This window comes from Lepeophtheirus salmonis, chromosome 1 (assembly GCF_016086655.4).
Source record: "Lepeophtheirus salmonis chromosome 1, UVic_Lsal_1.4, whole genome shotgun sequence".
In the NCBI taxonomy this organism is placed as follows: domain Eukaryota; kingdom Metazoa; phylum Arthropoda; class Copepoda; order Siphonostomatoida; family Caligidae; genus Lepeophtheirus; species Lepeophtheirus salmonis.
The window spans coordinates 37692096-37704980 of record NC_052131.2 but is presented as its reverse complement, the minus strand read 5'-3'; positions in this window follow the sequence as shown (position 1 = coordinate 37704980).

Sequence of the window (12885 nt, the reverse complement as noted above, 5' to 3'; positions counted from 1 at the left end):
TTGTGCAATTTAAATGGTAAAATGGACAACGCGTTTTTGTCTAAAGCGGTTGGGTGCACTACTTTATTTGTCCAAAAATTTGGAAAAAACGATTCAAACTAATGATGAATACCTACTGACGACAATTTACCAGAAGGCTTCTGATCCGTACACGGCCAAAATCGTCAAAAATCCTGCACTGTTTAAGAAAATTAACAAAAAAATAGAAAAAATACTGGCCATTCGATGAATGCAATTGCTGATAGTTCTAACTTAGCGTCCCGTTAAGCTGTTCATCGTGTCATAAATGAAAACCCATGTTACCAAAGCTATGCACGTTGCCAGAGACAGTTTCTGACTCTGTCTAACAGGGAGAAAAGATCCTCTCGAACCAAGGCTTTGATAAGGCTAAAACAAAAGCTTTTTTTGAAATATGTTGTTTTGTTCTTCTTTGATGGGAAGCAAATGTGTTAAACCCAGAAGCATAACTCGAGAATCCATATATATTCTTATAAAAAGTTCTTATAACGTACCTAGGATCATGGAAGCCAAGTACCGAAGGAAAGTTATGGCTCTTGGCTTTGTTAGTAGGGAGAGTCACGTTATTCCGCCCTCATCTTCAAGCAAGGTATCAAGGTCAATGTCAAGGATTACATCAAAGTATTCCTCTGGATCTCCAGTATCATGAAAGGGACATTTTGGATCGGGCAGCAAGACAGTGCATCCTGTCAAAAAAAAAGAAGCAAAAAGAACACTCTAATTTCCATATTATGAGAATGTGATGTACGTCACACTGAGCTCCAAGACTCAAAACCTACGGGAATCTAACCCTCCCCACAGCAGCTAGTATAAGGAAAGCATTTGGCCTTTACCCTTTAGAACGGTCAAGAAGGTGTTGCGACGTTTCTGGGGACTTGGAGAAAGTTTGCTCCAAACTAATGGTAACTTTATTGATTGAATGTCAAGTTTATGTTATAATGTTAATTTTTCTAAAATTTTAATTAAATCAGTTAAGAAATAAAGTTAAAAAAGAGTTTTACTTTTTTTTCTCGACTTGTGAACGTTTAAATTAATCACCCTCAATATATAAAATTATCTGATTATTTAATCAACTTATTTGTTTACCTAATAAAATTTTCTATGCAATATTGAGACTAGTATGTCATAGTCAAATAAATAAGGACTGTAAAAACATTAAATGTGACATACTTACTGTAATTTTATGTATAAATGAAAGATAATTAAGAATTATATCTTTCTTCACAATTTCTTACCGGAAATATTTATACTAGTTAAGTGGTGTTTTTTTCCCTACATATTTTGTATTGGAAACACCGTCCACATTCAAACAACTTTTGTTGTCATTTTGATGTATCTAAAAATTAGGACTTTTTACATCTTCTTCCTTTGGATTGTCAACAATATTTCGGGTGTGTATCGCTTATACGTGTAAAAATGAGGGATTGTCTTGACTGATACCCGTTATTTCCAAAAGAGTTGTGGGTTTGTTTGTGGGATGCCTTTTTTTGTTTTTGCAAATATAAAATAATATCAATGGATTTGGATATGAAATATATTTATATTAGACAGTAAGTAAATGTCTAAAATTTTCAATTAATTTTTTTTAATTTTGCACTTTTTCATATATACAAGAAAAAAACTTTCAATTGTCCAAGAAAAAAGGTTTTTATCAACGTGTCTTGGTTTGAAAATCTATAAAATATTAAAAATAATGGATATGTTATGTTGTGTTCGGGTTAAATTGAGATACATAATTTTCATAAAATTATGTATAGTAGATTAAAATTATATTTTCCCACAAAATTCGAACATCATAGTTTAAATTTAAATCATAATATGAATATGTTAGTCCTAAAGATCGCGGAAGTAAATAATTATACTATTTGGGTAAATTATATTACATGCATACATTTAATGATATTTACTACTCCAATCCTGTTTTTTTTTTGTTTTTTAATAAGTGTGCAATATATTAAGATCAAATATACTTCCAAACTGAGTTGTTGAAAGATTTAAATCAAATCTACTTCACTTAATTTTATACAAATCCTTTATCTTGATATTTCTAAAGGAACAAAATGAAAAAATTCTTTTTTTCCAAAATTACAAATTTGTAAATAAAAATGGGTTCATGAAGGATATTTTTTCGGGCAATTGAAAGTTATTTTCCTGTTGCCATGAATAAAATGCCAAATATACTATAGACCATCATCTCATTTTAACATCTTTTAAAAGTCCAACAAGGCCCAAAAATTTATTTTGTAAACTTAACTCTTGGAATAAAAGGAAATCTGTAATTAAATTTTAGAACAAATATAAAATTTAAAATCAAAGGTTGATGTAGGGAAAATAACGTTGTGGGATGCCTAAAGGAACATTGAAACCCAATAAAATATAATTTTTGCAGAGAAAGGAAGAAGAAACCAAAAACATGGAAGACCAAATCAATGCATTGAACAACAGAACTGCAGATTCATACTCTGAGTTGGAAAGCTTGCTAGCATATGAAAGAAAAGGTTTAATTATAAGGTGTAAAACAAACTTTGTGGACCTCAACATCCGAAGGAAAACTTCTTTCAAATATTTGGAAAACCTTCGACAATCGAAAAAATTGACATATCTAAGGATGCAAACAGGCTGCTCTGAGTGTTCTCCAGACTCCCTGTGCGAATTCTATTACAATTGGTGCCCCATGAAAGATCCTTTATAATGGAAACCATCTTTATAACGCTCCTTGGAACCTAAATATGAAAAGATATATAATCACATTGGGTATAAATTTAAGTGGCTAAACGGCCCAATTACACAAATCAAGATTAGTAACTTTATCAGGAACTACAATAAAAATACAAATCTCCAGGGTCTTAGGACCTACACATAGAGATTATGTAAATCTTTTAATATCCAGCTTTTTTATGCAGTCACTGAGGATATATTTAAAAGGAAATTCGCTCCATATTTCATAAGTACTAGTACTAGAGAAAAATCTTTCAGGGGAAAAAATAAATAATTGGAGCCCTATATCTCTTCTAAATTCCTTTTACAAAATCCTTACGGGTGTTTTAAATAATAAAGTAATCAAATTCCTCCTGCAGTTTCATTAAATCAAGGATATTCCTCGCTCAATTCAAGAGGCAATTGACTATTCAAAAAATGAAGACTTTGAAGCACTTATGTTTGACTTTGAGAAAGGATTCGATACTATCTTCAATGAGTTCATAATTGGGTAATTATATATATATACGAATTTCCGGAAGGAGTTATTAAATAAAAAATGTGCCATACTCAGGAACTCTTCTTCGAAAATTGAAATATCAGGTACCAATTTTTTTTTTTTTTATTGATATTCATCGAGGATCACGATAAGGAGATCTTCTATCTCTGACTCTATTTACTATTGTCATTAATGACATTAAAACGAAAATCCATTTTGCCCCTAGAATTAAGGCAATAAATATTGGTAACCCGTTGATGATATCTGCCTTTTATACGCATACGACTTGACGCTTTTATTCAAATAAACTAGAGAAGAATTACTACAATCAATGGATACTTTTATTGAAACAATATCAGGGTTCGAAAAATATCTGGACTATCAATAAATATTGAAAAACACAAATAATTACCAACTGTGATGACCAACGGAATATACACTTACAAAATATTGAATTCGCCAGTCAACGTCACTTTTTGTAATTACAGTATCTACCAAGGTGAGGATCACTGAAACTAGAAACAAAGACTATTTAAAAGAAAATTGGAGTGAAGTGTCCACTTTAGTATGGGGCCACTTCGAAGTGAGACTCACCCAGCTGGATTGGCTTGTCGTCACGTCATGACGAGTGTCTCAAAATAGAGAACATTATTTCCGAGGTCTAAGAAATGTTCTACGTGGCAATGTACACGATTGGAATGATCATGGCAATTCTATATGAATGAACTTAAATAAATAACATATCAAATTAATGCTCTTAATTTGAAAGGATAAACTAATATTATATTATATAGATACTTTCAAATAGTATCTGTGATATATTTCAATGGTTAATACTAATTTCTTCAGTAGCCAATATCTATTTTTCCTAACTGAATATCTATTTTCCAAAAAAAATAGATAACAGACTTTAGGTTGAAATATTCAAAATCATGATTAAGTTAATTATAATGTATTTGGAATACTTTTCTACTGTGGTATTTTAATTTGTAATTTTTTTGCTCTAGTGTTCAACGATTTTATTTTGAGAAAAACAATAGAAAATAGGTTAAAATGAATTCCGACCTGCCTTATTGATTACTTAAAAACATTTCATTTCTTGGCTAAAGAAAACTTATTCTTAATAATATCCATATTAACTTAAATAAAAAGTTTTATATAAAAATATTTTTTTAGCAGATTTAGAATATTTTAATTGTTTTTTTAATATTATGTGATTATATAGTATTTACTTTTTCTCATCTGGTTCAAAATAACATCCGAAGGTACTTGTAGGCACTTGGTAATTTTATGATTATATACTTTTTATTTATTGTAGAATCGGACGTCTCATCGGACTTATCAAATTAGTCGTTGCCTATCTACTTAAGTTTATCACCTTTTTCCTCTCATCGCTACATTTTTTAGTCAATTATGCCTAATAGGGAGTATTGTATATAACTTTATTTAATATTCGTATCATTCTATACTCAGTCATTCATTTTTATAATGATAAACTTATTAATTCAATTAAAATATTGTGTATATAATAACTCTACACTATAATAATTAAAAGTTGGCTAGTAGAAAAATACAAAAAGGGTAACAACCAAGTGTCCCAAAAACTTTTGCGTATGCTCTCATGAACTTGAAGGGATAGGTTATAAATTAAATATCACTTTATACAAATATCAAGTATATGAAATTTATCAGTTATAATTCAATTAATAAATTAAATTCATGGAAAATTGGTTTATGTGCATATCTATAATATTAATAAATTACTGGGACATAATTTGGTTCCAATTGCTGATGTGGCCTTTGAGATACAATAGGTTTAGTAAAAGTAAAACCATTATTTTTCCAATAGATGACTTTAGTAATGTGTATATCGCGTTATATAAGTTTGATCGGTTTACAGTGGATGACGTTAGAAAAATCGGATTTTTTACAAGAAAACAAACATCTTCTTTGACAGTTTTATGATTGTTTTTGAGTGTGTCAAAGATAGAGACCCACAAACAGAAAATATATCATTTTTACGGGGTTTTCTTCGATAAAGGCGAGAATGCAAGCCAGGAGGCTAAAAAATTGAGTAGTGTTTATTGTCCTGATATTGTAACTGCCGATCACGAGCAACTTCGGTTTCTGTGCTTCTGTTCCGGTAATTTTGATACCAAAGATGCAAAACCTATTTGTTTTAACGAGGATAAAGTATTGGTAATATAAATTGTTTTAGCGAGTAACATCTGTTTTGATTGCCAAGAAGATAAGCAATATTTGAAAAAAAGTCCTTTTAATTAATTGAAATAATTCTACAACACCTAAAATATTATTTTTTTGTACATCAGTACATTCATATATATTTCACATAAAATTAATTACAACTCAACCTTACATTATCATTTTCTTAATAGGGCAATATGATTTTTGTTCCTATTAAATACTCTGGAATTTGGTAATAATAAATTTAATTACTTCCTTTTTGGGCCGATTATGGATAAAATAGAAACATACCTTGACAATACATGCCCTATATTTTAGTTACTGACTTAAAGTGATCTCAAAATAAATATGAGAAATTAAACTGCACTCAAATAAAAGTAGCGAAGGACTTGGACTTCTAAGCAGATATTTGACTCTCGAATGTACATGCAGCATGATTACAATTCCTTTTCTGTAATTAAAGCTTAACAACTCGCATCTAGATCAAACTCGTGTTGCTTGAGTTGTAAACAGCTTTGATTGTGCATGTCTTCTCTTTTCTAAGCTCTTCTTGAAAATGATAAGATTGAATATACAGGGTTGGCAGCAAAACATAGACTGCTAATTAATATTAATAATAAATAAAGGATAGTTTAGTGATTATTTTTTACATTTTAGTTCAGCCATCCTTTGTGCATCAAAAAACTATAATAAATATTCTGTCATCTTGTCACCATTACTGAGCAAGAAGGTCATAGGCAACTCATTTCAGATCTAGTAGAGGCTGAAGTTGTGGTAGCGAGGGGTTCATGAAAATTGTAATGCCCATTATATACCTGGTTTTCAAGGAAGTCAAGATGAAAAATTATGTAGAAGACTTTCATAGGAAAGCTGGAAGTTATGGGGGCAGAATTAAAAGAAGATGTAGAGCTCTTGTCCAGGTTAGAGAAAGAAGATCAAGGAAGAACCCACTAAATCCATGAACCGCCTCGCCAATAACTTCTCCCTGTCTGATAAAACTATTAAAAGGGCTGTGAAGGGCGACAGGGTATCGCCCTCATACACTAAGAAGTCCCACCACCTTCTGACAGAGTTCATAAAGTCTAGGAGACTCAAGATTCTACGTTTTGCTACAAAACCTTGTGGATCATTTGGAAGTACAAATTTATCCAATTTATGAACAAACTTAACTACATTTGATTTTTATATTTCTTTATCGTAAAAATTAAATATTTATTGATACATTATACTCTATTGACCTTATCTTAATCATCCCTCATTTTGGCTTTGCCTTCATTGTTCTTTTTTGGCTTAAGACGAGTGATTGGATAAATATGTTGAATTCAATTAATAAAAGCTCATTATATGCTTATTTTCATTTCTGTTCTTCAATTATTAAATAAAGTACTTTATTTTTGGATCAATAAACTTTAAAACGTATAATAGGATAAATAATGTTATGTTCTTAATAAGAGACTAATATTTGTGAAGGGTTTGTGATCACGTTTTTAATCAAGGAAGGAATCTCTCATATACAGAGTGTTATAGGTTTAGAACTTTGTTGTCAAAATGGGTAATATTGTGACAACCGGATGGGACCCTTTCGATTTGAAATATTAAGTATGAACTAGAGAGGGGCCAACACAATTTCCACGACTCTCTTATTGACGAGGGCAAGCACATGGAATCATATATTTATAATTGTAAAAAATATGACCGTAGACGAAAACGAGACTTTTAACAGTTGTAATCTAAACAGTTTTTTTTAAATATTTATAATGCTGTTATCATTATTGAGGAAGACACACCTTAGTATTAAGTTAATGATCTCATAGATAATGGAATATAACAATCAATATTGGTTAGGGTTATAATTGTAAGTCAGTGTAGAATTTAAGATTGACATTGAAGTAATTATTGTCTGAAAGTAAGGATGACTTTGAGGCCCTTGGAGGCTTCGTTTCAAACATCAAATATCCGAGACTGATTGGACACTTCCATTTAAAACTTCAACAAATCTAAGAAATCATATCAAAAGTCATATATACGTTCTCTACTCCGCACCTTCAAATAAGTCTATGATTCAGAGAGATCGTGATAATTTGGTCGGAAAATAACTTTATCTTTTGTAAAAGCTTGGAGAAAAGGAAACCCATGTTTTGTCTACGGATAGACTCAACGATCAACCTGCTTCATAATTGTCGCTCTGGGTTAGGGTAGTATTTTTTAGCTAGTTTTTATGTGTTCATGTGTGCTTTTAAGAGGGAGGGTATTAATTTATATAAATGAGCAAATTAAATTGTACATCAACTTTTCGGATGCAAAATTACCTCTTAAGAACTTGGGAGAAAAAACCAGCCAATGGCCAGCTCTTTCCAACCACTTTTGTATAGTTCTCTGGACAAATTTGCTGTGAAACTCCAAGATCTCTTGCAATCGGCCCTTTTGAACTTGAAGAGATTGTCCTGGGGGGATGTTTTCATTAACTCCCCTGGGTCCAGTTTAGCCTTTTTGGCAGATACCTTCATCCTGTACAAGATTTTGGACTTTCTTACGGCGTAGACGGTGGTCCTGGAGATTTTTAACTGCTACTTGTGGGCAAATGGAAATACAAGTGTCATTTTCTCGACTTGTAAGTAACCTACAGAGCTTAGTATTTATTAATTACTTTATAATTTACTGTATCAAAATAGGAATGAATTTAAATCACTCTACTTCCATTCATTTTTGAACTAGTCAGCGTTCAGATAACAATGCACTACAATGTATGTATTAAAAGTATATGTTATTTTACAAAACATTGATGGTCCACTTTATCTTCATAAAAGAATTGATTATTTGTGAAGGGTTTGGGATCACTTTTCCAATGAGGGAAGGAATTTTTAATATATGAATGGGCCTTTATATTTTTTTTTTTTTCTTCATCTTTATGGCTTTCAATGAAAAAAACGTTTTCTTCAATAATATTAATTTAATCTACAAATAAAATAAAAAAAACATGACAATTGAATTTTGAGTACCTCATATTCTATTGCTGAAAGATGTATACATAAAATGAAAGACTCATTGGAAGGATAATTGAAAAGTATACATGGATAACAAGGCGTATCAATCCTTATATGAGGAATGGATAAGAGATTAAAGCACTTTATTTGCTATTGCAGGAAGTACTTGGATATAAAATTGATATTGAATGGGATGTTTATCACGCACGGTCAGAAATAAAGCAATATATTAACTACAAACGTTATTATAAAGTTAATTTTTAAATTAGCGACCTTTAGTTATATTTTAAAGAGTGCCCGATTTTTCTATGTTCCAACTTGCCAGTTTGATCTTACTTTTTTTTTTTTTTTTTTTGCCTCAGAAGGCATTTGGCAGTCCCTGTTTATGTAAAGAAATCCCCAACAGGTCCTTCCTCAAAACCTTCTGCATTGTGGTTTTGCTATGGCGTTGTCCTTGATGAAGGTTTAGATTGCCTTCTTGCCATTCCTTTGTATTCTCTTACTCACAGACTTAATAACCTTTTGCGTCCTGTTTGATCTCAAGTTACCTTTCCCAGATGCCATTTTGAAGCCTCCTGTACTCCAGATAGAGACTTTTCCAACTTTCATGAGCTTTAAAATTGCACTAAGGAATTTTCTGTCTTGAATTAACCAAACTATGACTTTCCGCTGGTTCTCATCAGGGTCATGTACGTCTAATAATTTTTTTAAGACTGAGGAGATCATCTGGCTTAGTAAGAATGAATATACAGAAGATGAGCCTGATATCACAAAACCACGACGACCGAATACCCTGTACACTTACCTACAATTAGGGTTTGGATTAACTGAGCCAGTTTTATGGGGTCATACGTACAGTAATTTTTAAGTAAGGGTACCTTTCTGATTATTACTTTTTGCCAAATTTATTTTTTCAGAACAAATTTTAAACATATACATTTATGTATGAAAATCTACTCCTCTAGTATGACCACCACGAGCACGTTTAAAGAAGTCCAATCGCTGAACCCAATTTTCCCAATAAGTTGACAGTTATAGCAGCAATTTTGGTTCGATATTTTCTCTAAGCTCTATTAAAGTCACCGGCGTATTGGCGTAGTCCAATGACTTCTCGAGACTACTTAGAACATAATCTAAAGGCGTTAAATCACACGATCGAGGCGACAAATCAACTGGTCTATTTCTCTAAATAACGCAATCACCAAAATTGCTTTGCAATAAATCGATTGTTACGTTTTCTGTGTGACAAGTGGCACCGACATCATGTTTGCCAAATCCATACCTCGCAAGTGGGCAAAAAAAAAATTTGTTATTATGACGCGATAGCAATTTATATATACAGTAGCTTAGTGATTATCATCGTCAACGAAAAAATTTGTCCTAATGATCCCTCCAGCATGAAGTTCACACCAAACAGTAACTTTTTGGGGATGCAATTATGTCTTCAAAGTACTTGTTGATTGCTACCCGACCAATGTGGCATATTATCCTTATTAACAGAGCCATTCAGCCAAAAATGATAATTCTCACTGAATATGATTTTGCCTTTAGAGTTGCGATAATTGAAAGGTAAATATGGATAATTTACAATTGCTGATAAAGTGTAGTTCGCTCCATTATCAAATGTATACTTATTAAGTTTTTAAATGTAAAAAGGAGAAAATAAATATTGATTCGTTTTTTCCCTAATATTAAAAAAAAAAAAAATTGTAGTGTCTCTACTGAAAAACACTTAACAAATTACAAAAAGAAGAAATTTCTTTAAAAATACCAATTAGCTTTTAATTAGGTTTAACTTCTTTTTTTAAAAGTCGTTTTAAAAAAATCATTTAAAAAAAGGGTTCACCCAATTTATATAATAATTTTTTTAATATATTTCAGAACGGTGTTTCACCCACTCTAAAACCATCCTAGTCATTTCGTCATTCAATTGTTTTTTGTATTAGTTCGAGAAAATGAATAATAATGTATGAAATATTTATAAAACATGTGTTGACTTTCAATATACATTAAATAGCATTTTCAGCTTGCTTTGAGGCTTTTATAACGTGATTTATCTTTGTAAATATTGTGTTTTATTATCAATTAGTTTTAAATTTTTTGATTGATGATAATACTGCAGTAAAAATACAATTTGTGGCGTGAGAGCGTGATATAAATTAACCGTCTATAAATTTCACGTTAATTACATGTGACTTGTGAGCTTTAGTAGTTATCAATTATGTTTAGGGCTGTAATTACTGGATGGCTAATAACAATGCTTTATAACAATAAAACCTCTTTTCATTTAATGTGTTTAGGAATATGATCTATTGAATGTAAAAATGGGACTAACAAAAAAAATAATATTACCTTTACCGTCAATCAAAAAATTATCCCTCATATATTTTGTTTTATAATATATCAGTAGAGTTGACATTTTTGTAATAAAAAAGTGAGCACGGGTAGAAGCCTGGAGCAAGTATTAAGGTAATAAAAAGCAAATTTTATTTCAGACCCTGAATCTTATTTATAAAACAATACATACATATATATTATATTATCACGTATATCCCACACAAGTGGACTAATTTAACTACTACATTATACTACAAACCGGATAGGGCAGCTAAACGTGGACTCGAGAGATTGATTTAAAAATAACTCAATAATTTTATTTGTTCAATAATAGGCAAAAAAATTATATTAATAAAACTTGTTGACGACAAGGTTTTTACAAAACTTTTTTCACTCAATAAGACCACCTTCATTATCAATCATAGCCTTTATACATCGCCTGAAAGCCATGTAGGAGTTGATGATAAGCTTCTCTTTCCAGTTGTCCCATGCTATGGAGGACTTCAGGGAGTAAACATTTCATTGCGAGGTTTTGCTGGTTTCCCTCTCCAAAGTGCCCATATCAAAAAGTCCAGTGGGTTTAAATCAGGGGAGGAAGGGGGCTATCTCTTTGCACAGAACTTTTGGCACTTCCCGGACGTGTGAGAGGGGGCGCTGTTCTGAGTCCACAACTACCGGGTCATTGGTCTGCAGCCATGGTAAGATGGTGTACATAAGCACCATATAGAAGGCCCCCTGCCCGATTTTCTGTCAAGCCTTGAAAAATAACGGAGAGGCATCTTCTTTCCGTCGGAGGCAACAACACTGAGGACCATTACTTGGGTCAGATATTTGGTATGGTAAACTGGTTGGACCTCTTCTTTTGTTTCCAGGAGCCAGTAGTCGTTCCGGGGGTTGTGAAAGTGATCAACCATAGAAATCTTCCTTTTGTGAGAAAATATTTTATAATTGACCCATTTGCCTTGATCCTTGTAAGGATTTTCGTTAAAATGAAAAAAAGAAGGGAAGAACTGCTTTGCCTTCTTTCAGATGTTATTGGACTACACTCATTTATTAAGTGGTCTATTAAAATCTAAACACTATGAATTTTAAACTTTGATAAGAATTAATTTATTAATTAACTAAATAATTTTGACAAAATTCATAGTATAAATTGACGTGTGTATGAGCTCAACTTAATCATTAATGTTGCCTTCTAAAGTGGTAATAATGGCTTCCAGTTGGTGGCAGAAGGGCTGGCAACTGTTACCGATGTAATCCTGTGTAATGGAGTCCTAGTGGTGGCTTACAGAGGCTATGAGGGTCTCTATGTTAGGATGAAGAAGAACACTGCAGGGCTTCCCATCGACAAACACCCAAGAAGTACTATTGGAGGGGGGTGCACCCAGATCTGTAGGGAGCCAAAATAGTGTCAAAGTCAAAAAAAAAATTTCAAATAACTCAAAAAACTTATTCAAAAGAGTCTTGTAACGGAGAGTATTGGTTTCTTTCATTGCTGGTGTCATGAGGTGGCCTCTACATTCTGACATGGCTCTTTCTGCCCATTTTTTGGTTTAGCTCACAGAACAGTTTGGTTTGAGAGCTATGAGATCTTTTTCGTGGGACCTCATAGAGTTGAGGGATTTGGCTTGAGCTGTTTTCGTTAACTCATCTGGGTTCAGTTTGGCCTTTCCTTCTCTCTGTCGTTTTGGACTTACTGACAGTCTAGACAGTGATACTGGAAACGCCCAACTGATTGGAGTACGCGAATGGAAATTTATCGATCATGTTTAAGTTTCGTTTTCTGGACTTGTACGTAAGCGAGAGAGCTCATGTTTGTTTTGTTATGCAATTAATATTTAATACTTTAATCTATCTATATACGAATTAATATTAATAAATCAATCTTAATTAAATACGGGATTGGTAAGTGTTCAGATTTTAATGGACCACCCTTTATATTTGTGTTTTTATACTATACACAATAAATTAAGTATTATGGTTTAATAAAAATTCAGTTTTTTTATTTAATTATCCCACTTTTATCGTTGATAATGATTTAAAAAAAATATATTTTGATAAATCAAGTAATTTTTGAAAATTTTCTATACATATTTTTTTTCATTTATGTCAAACATCACTATTTATCATTGGCATGAAGTAGTT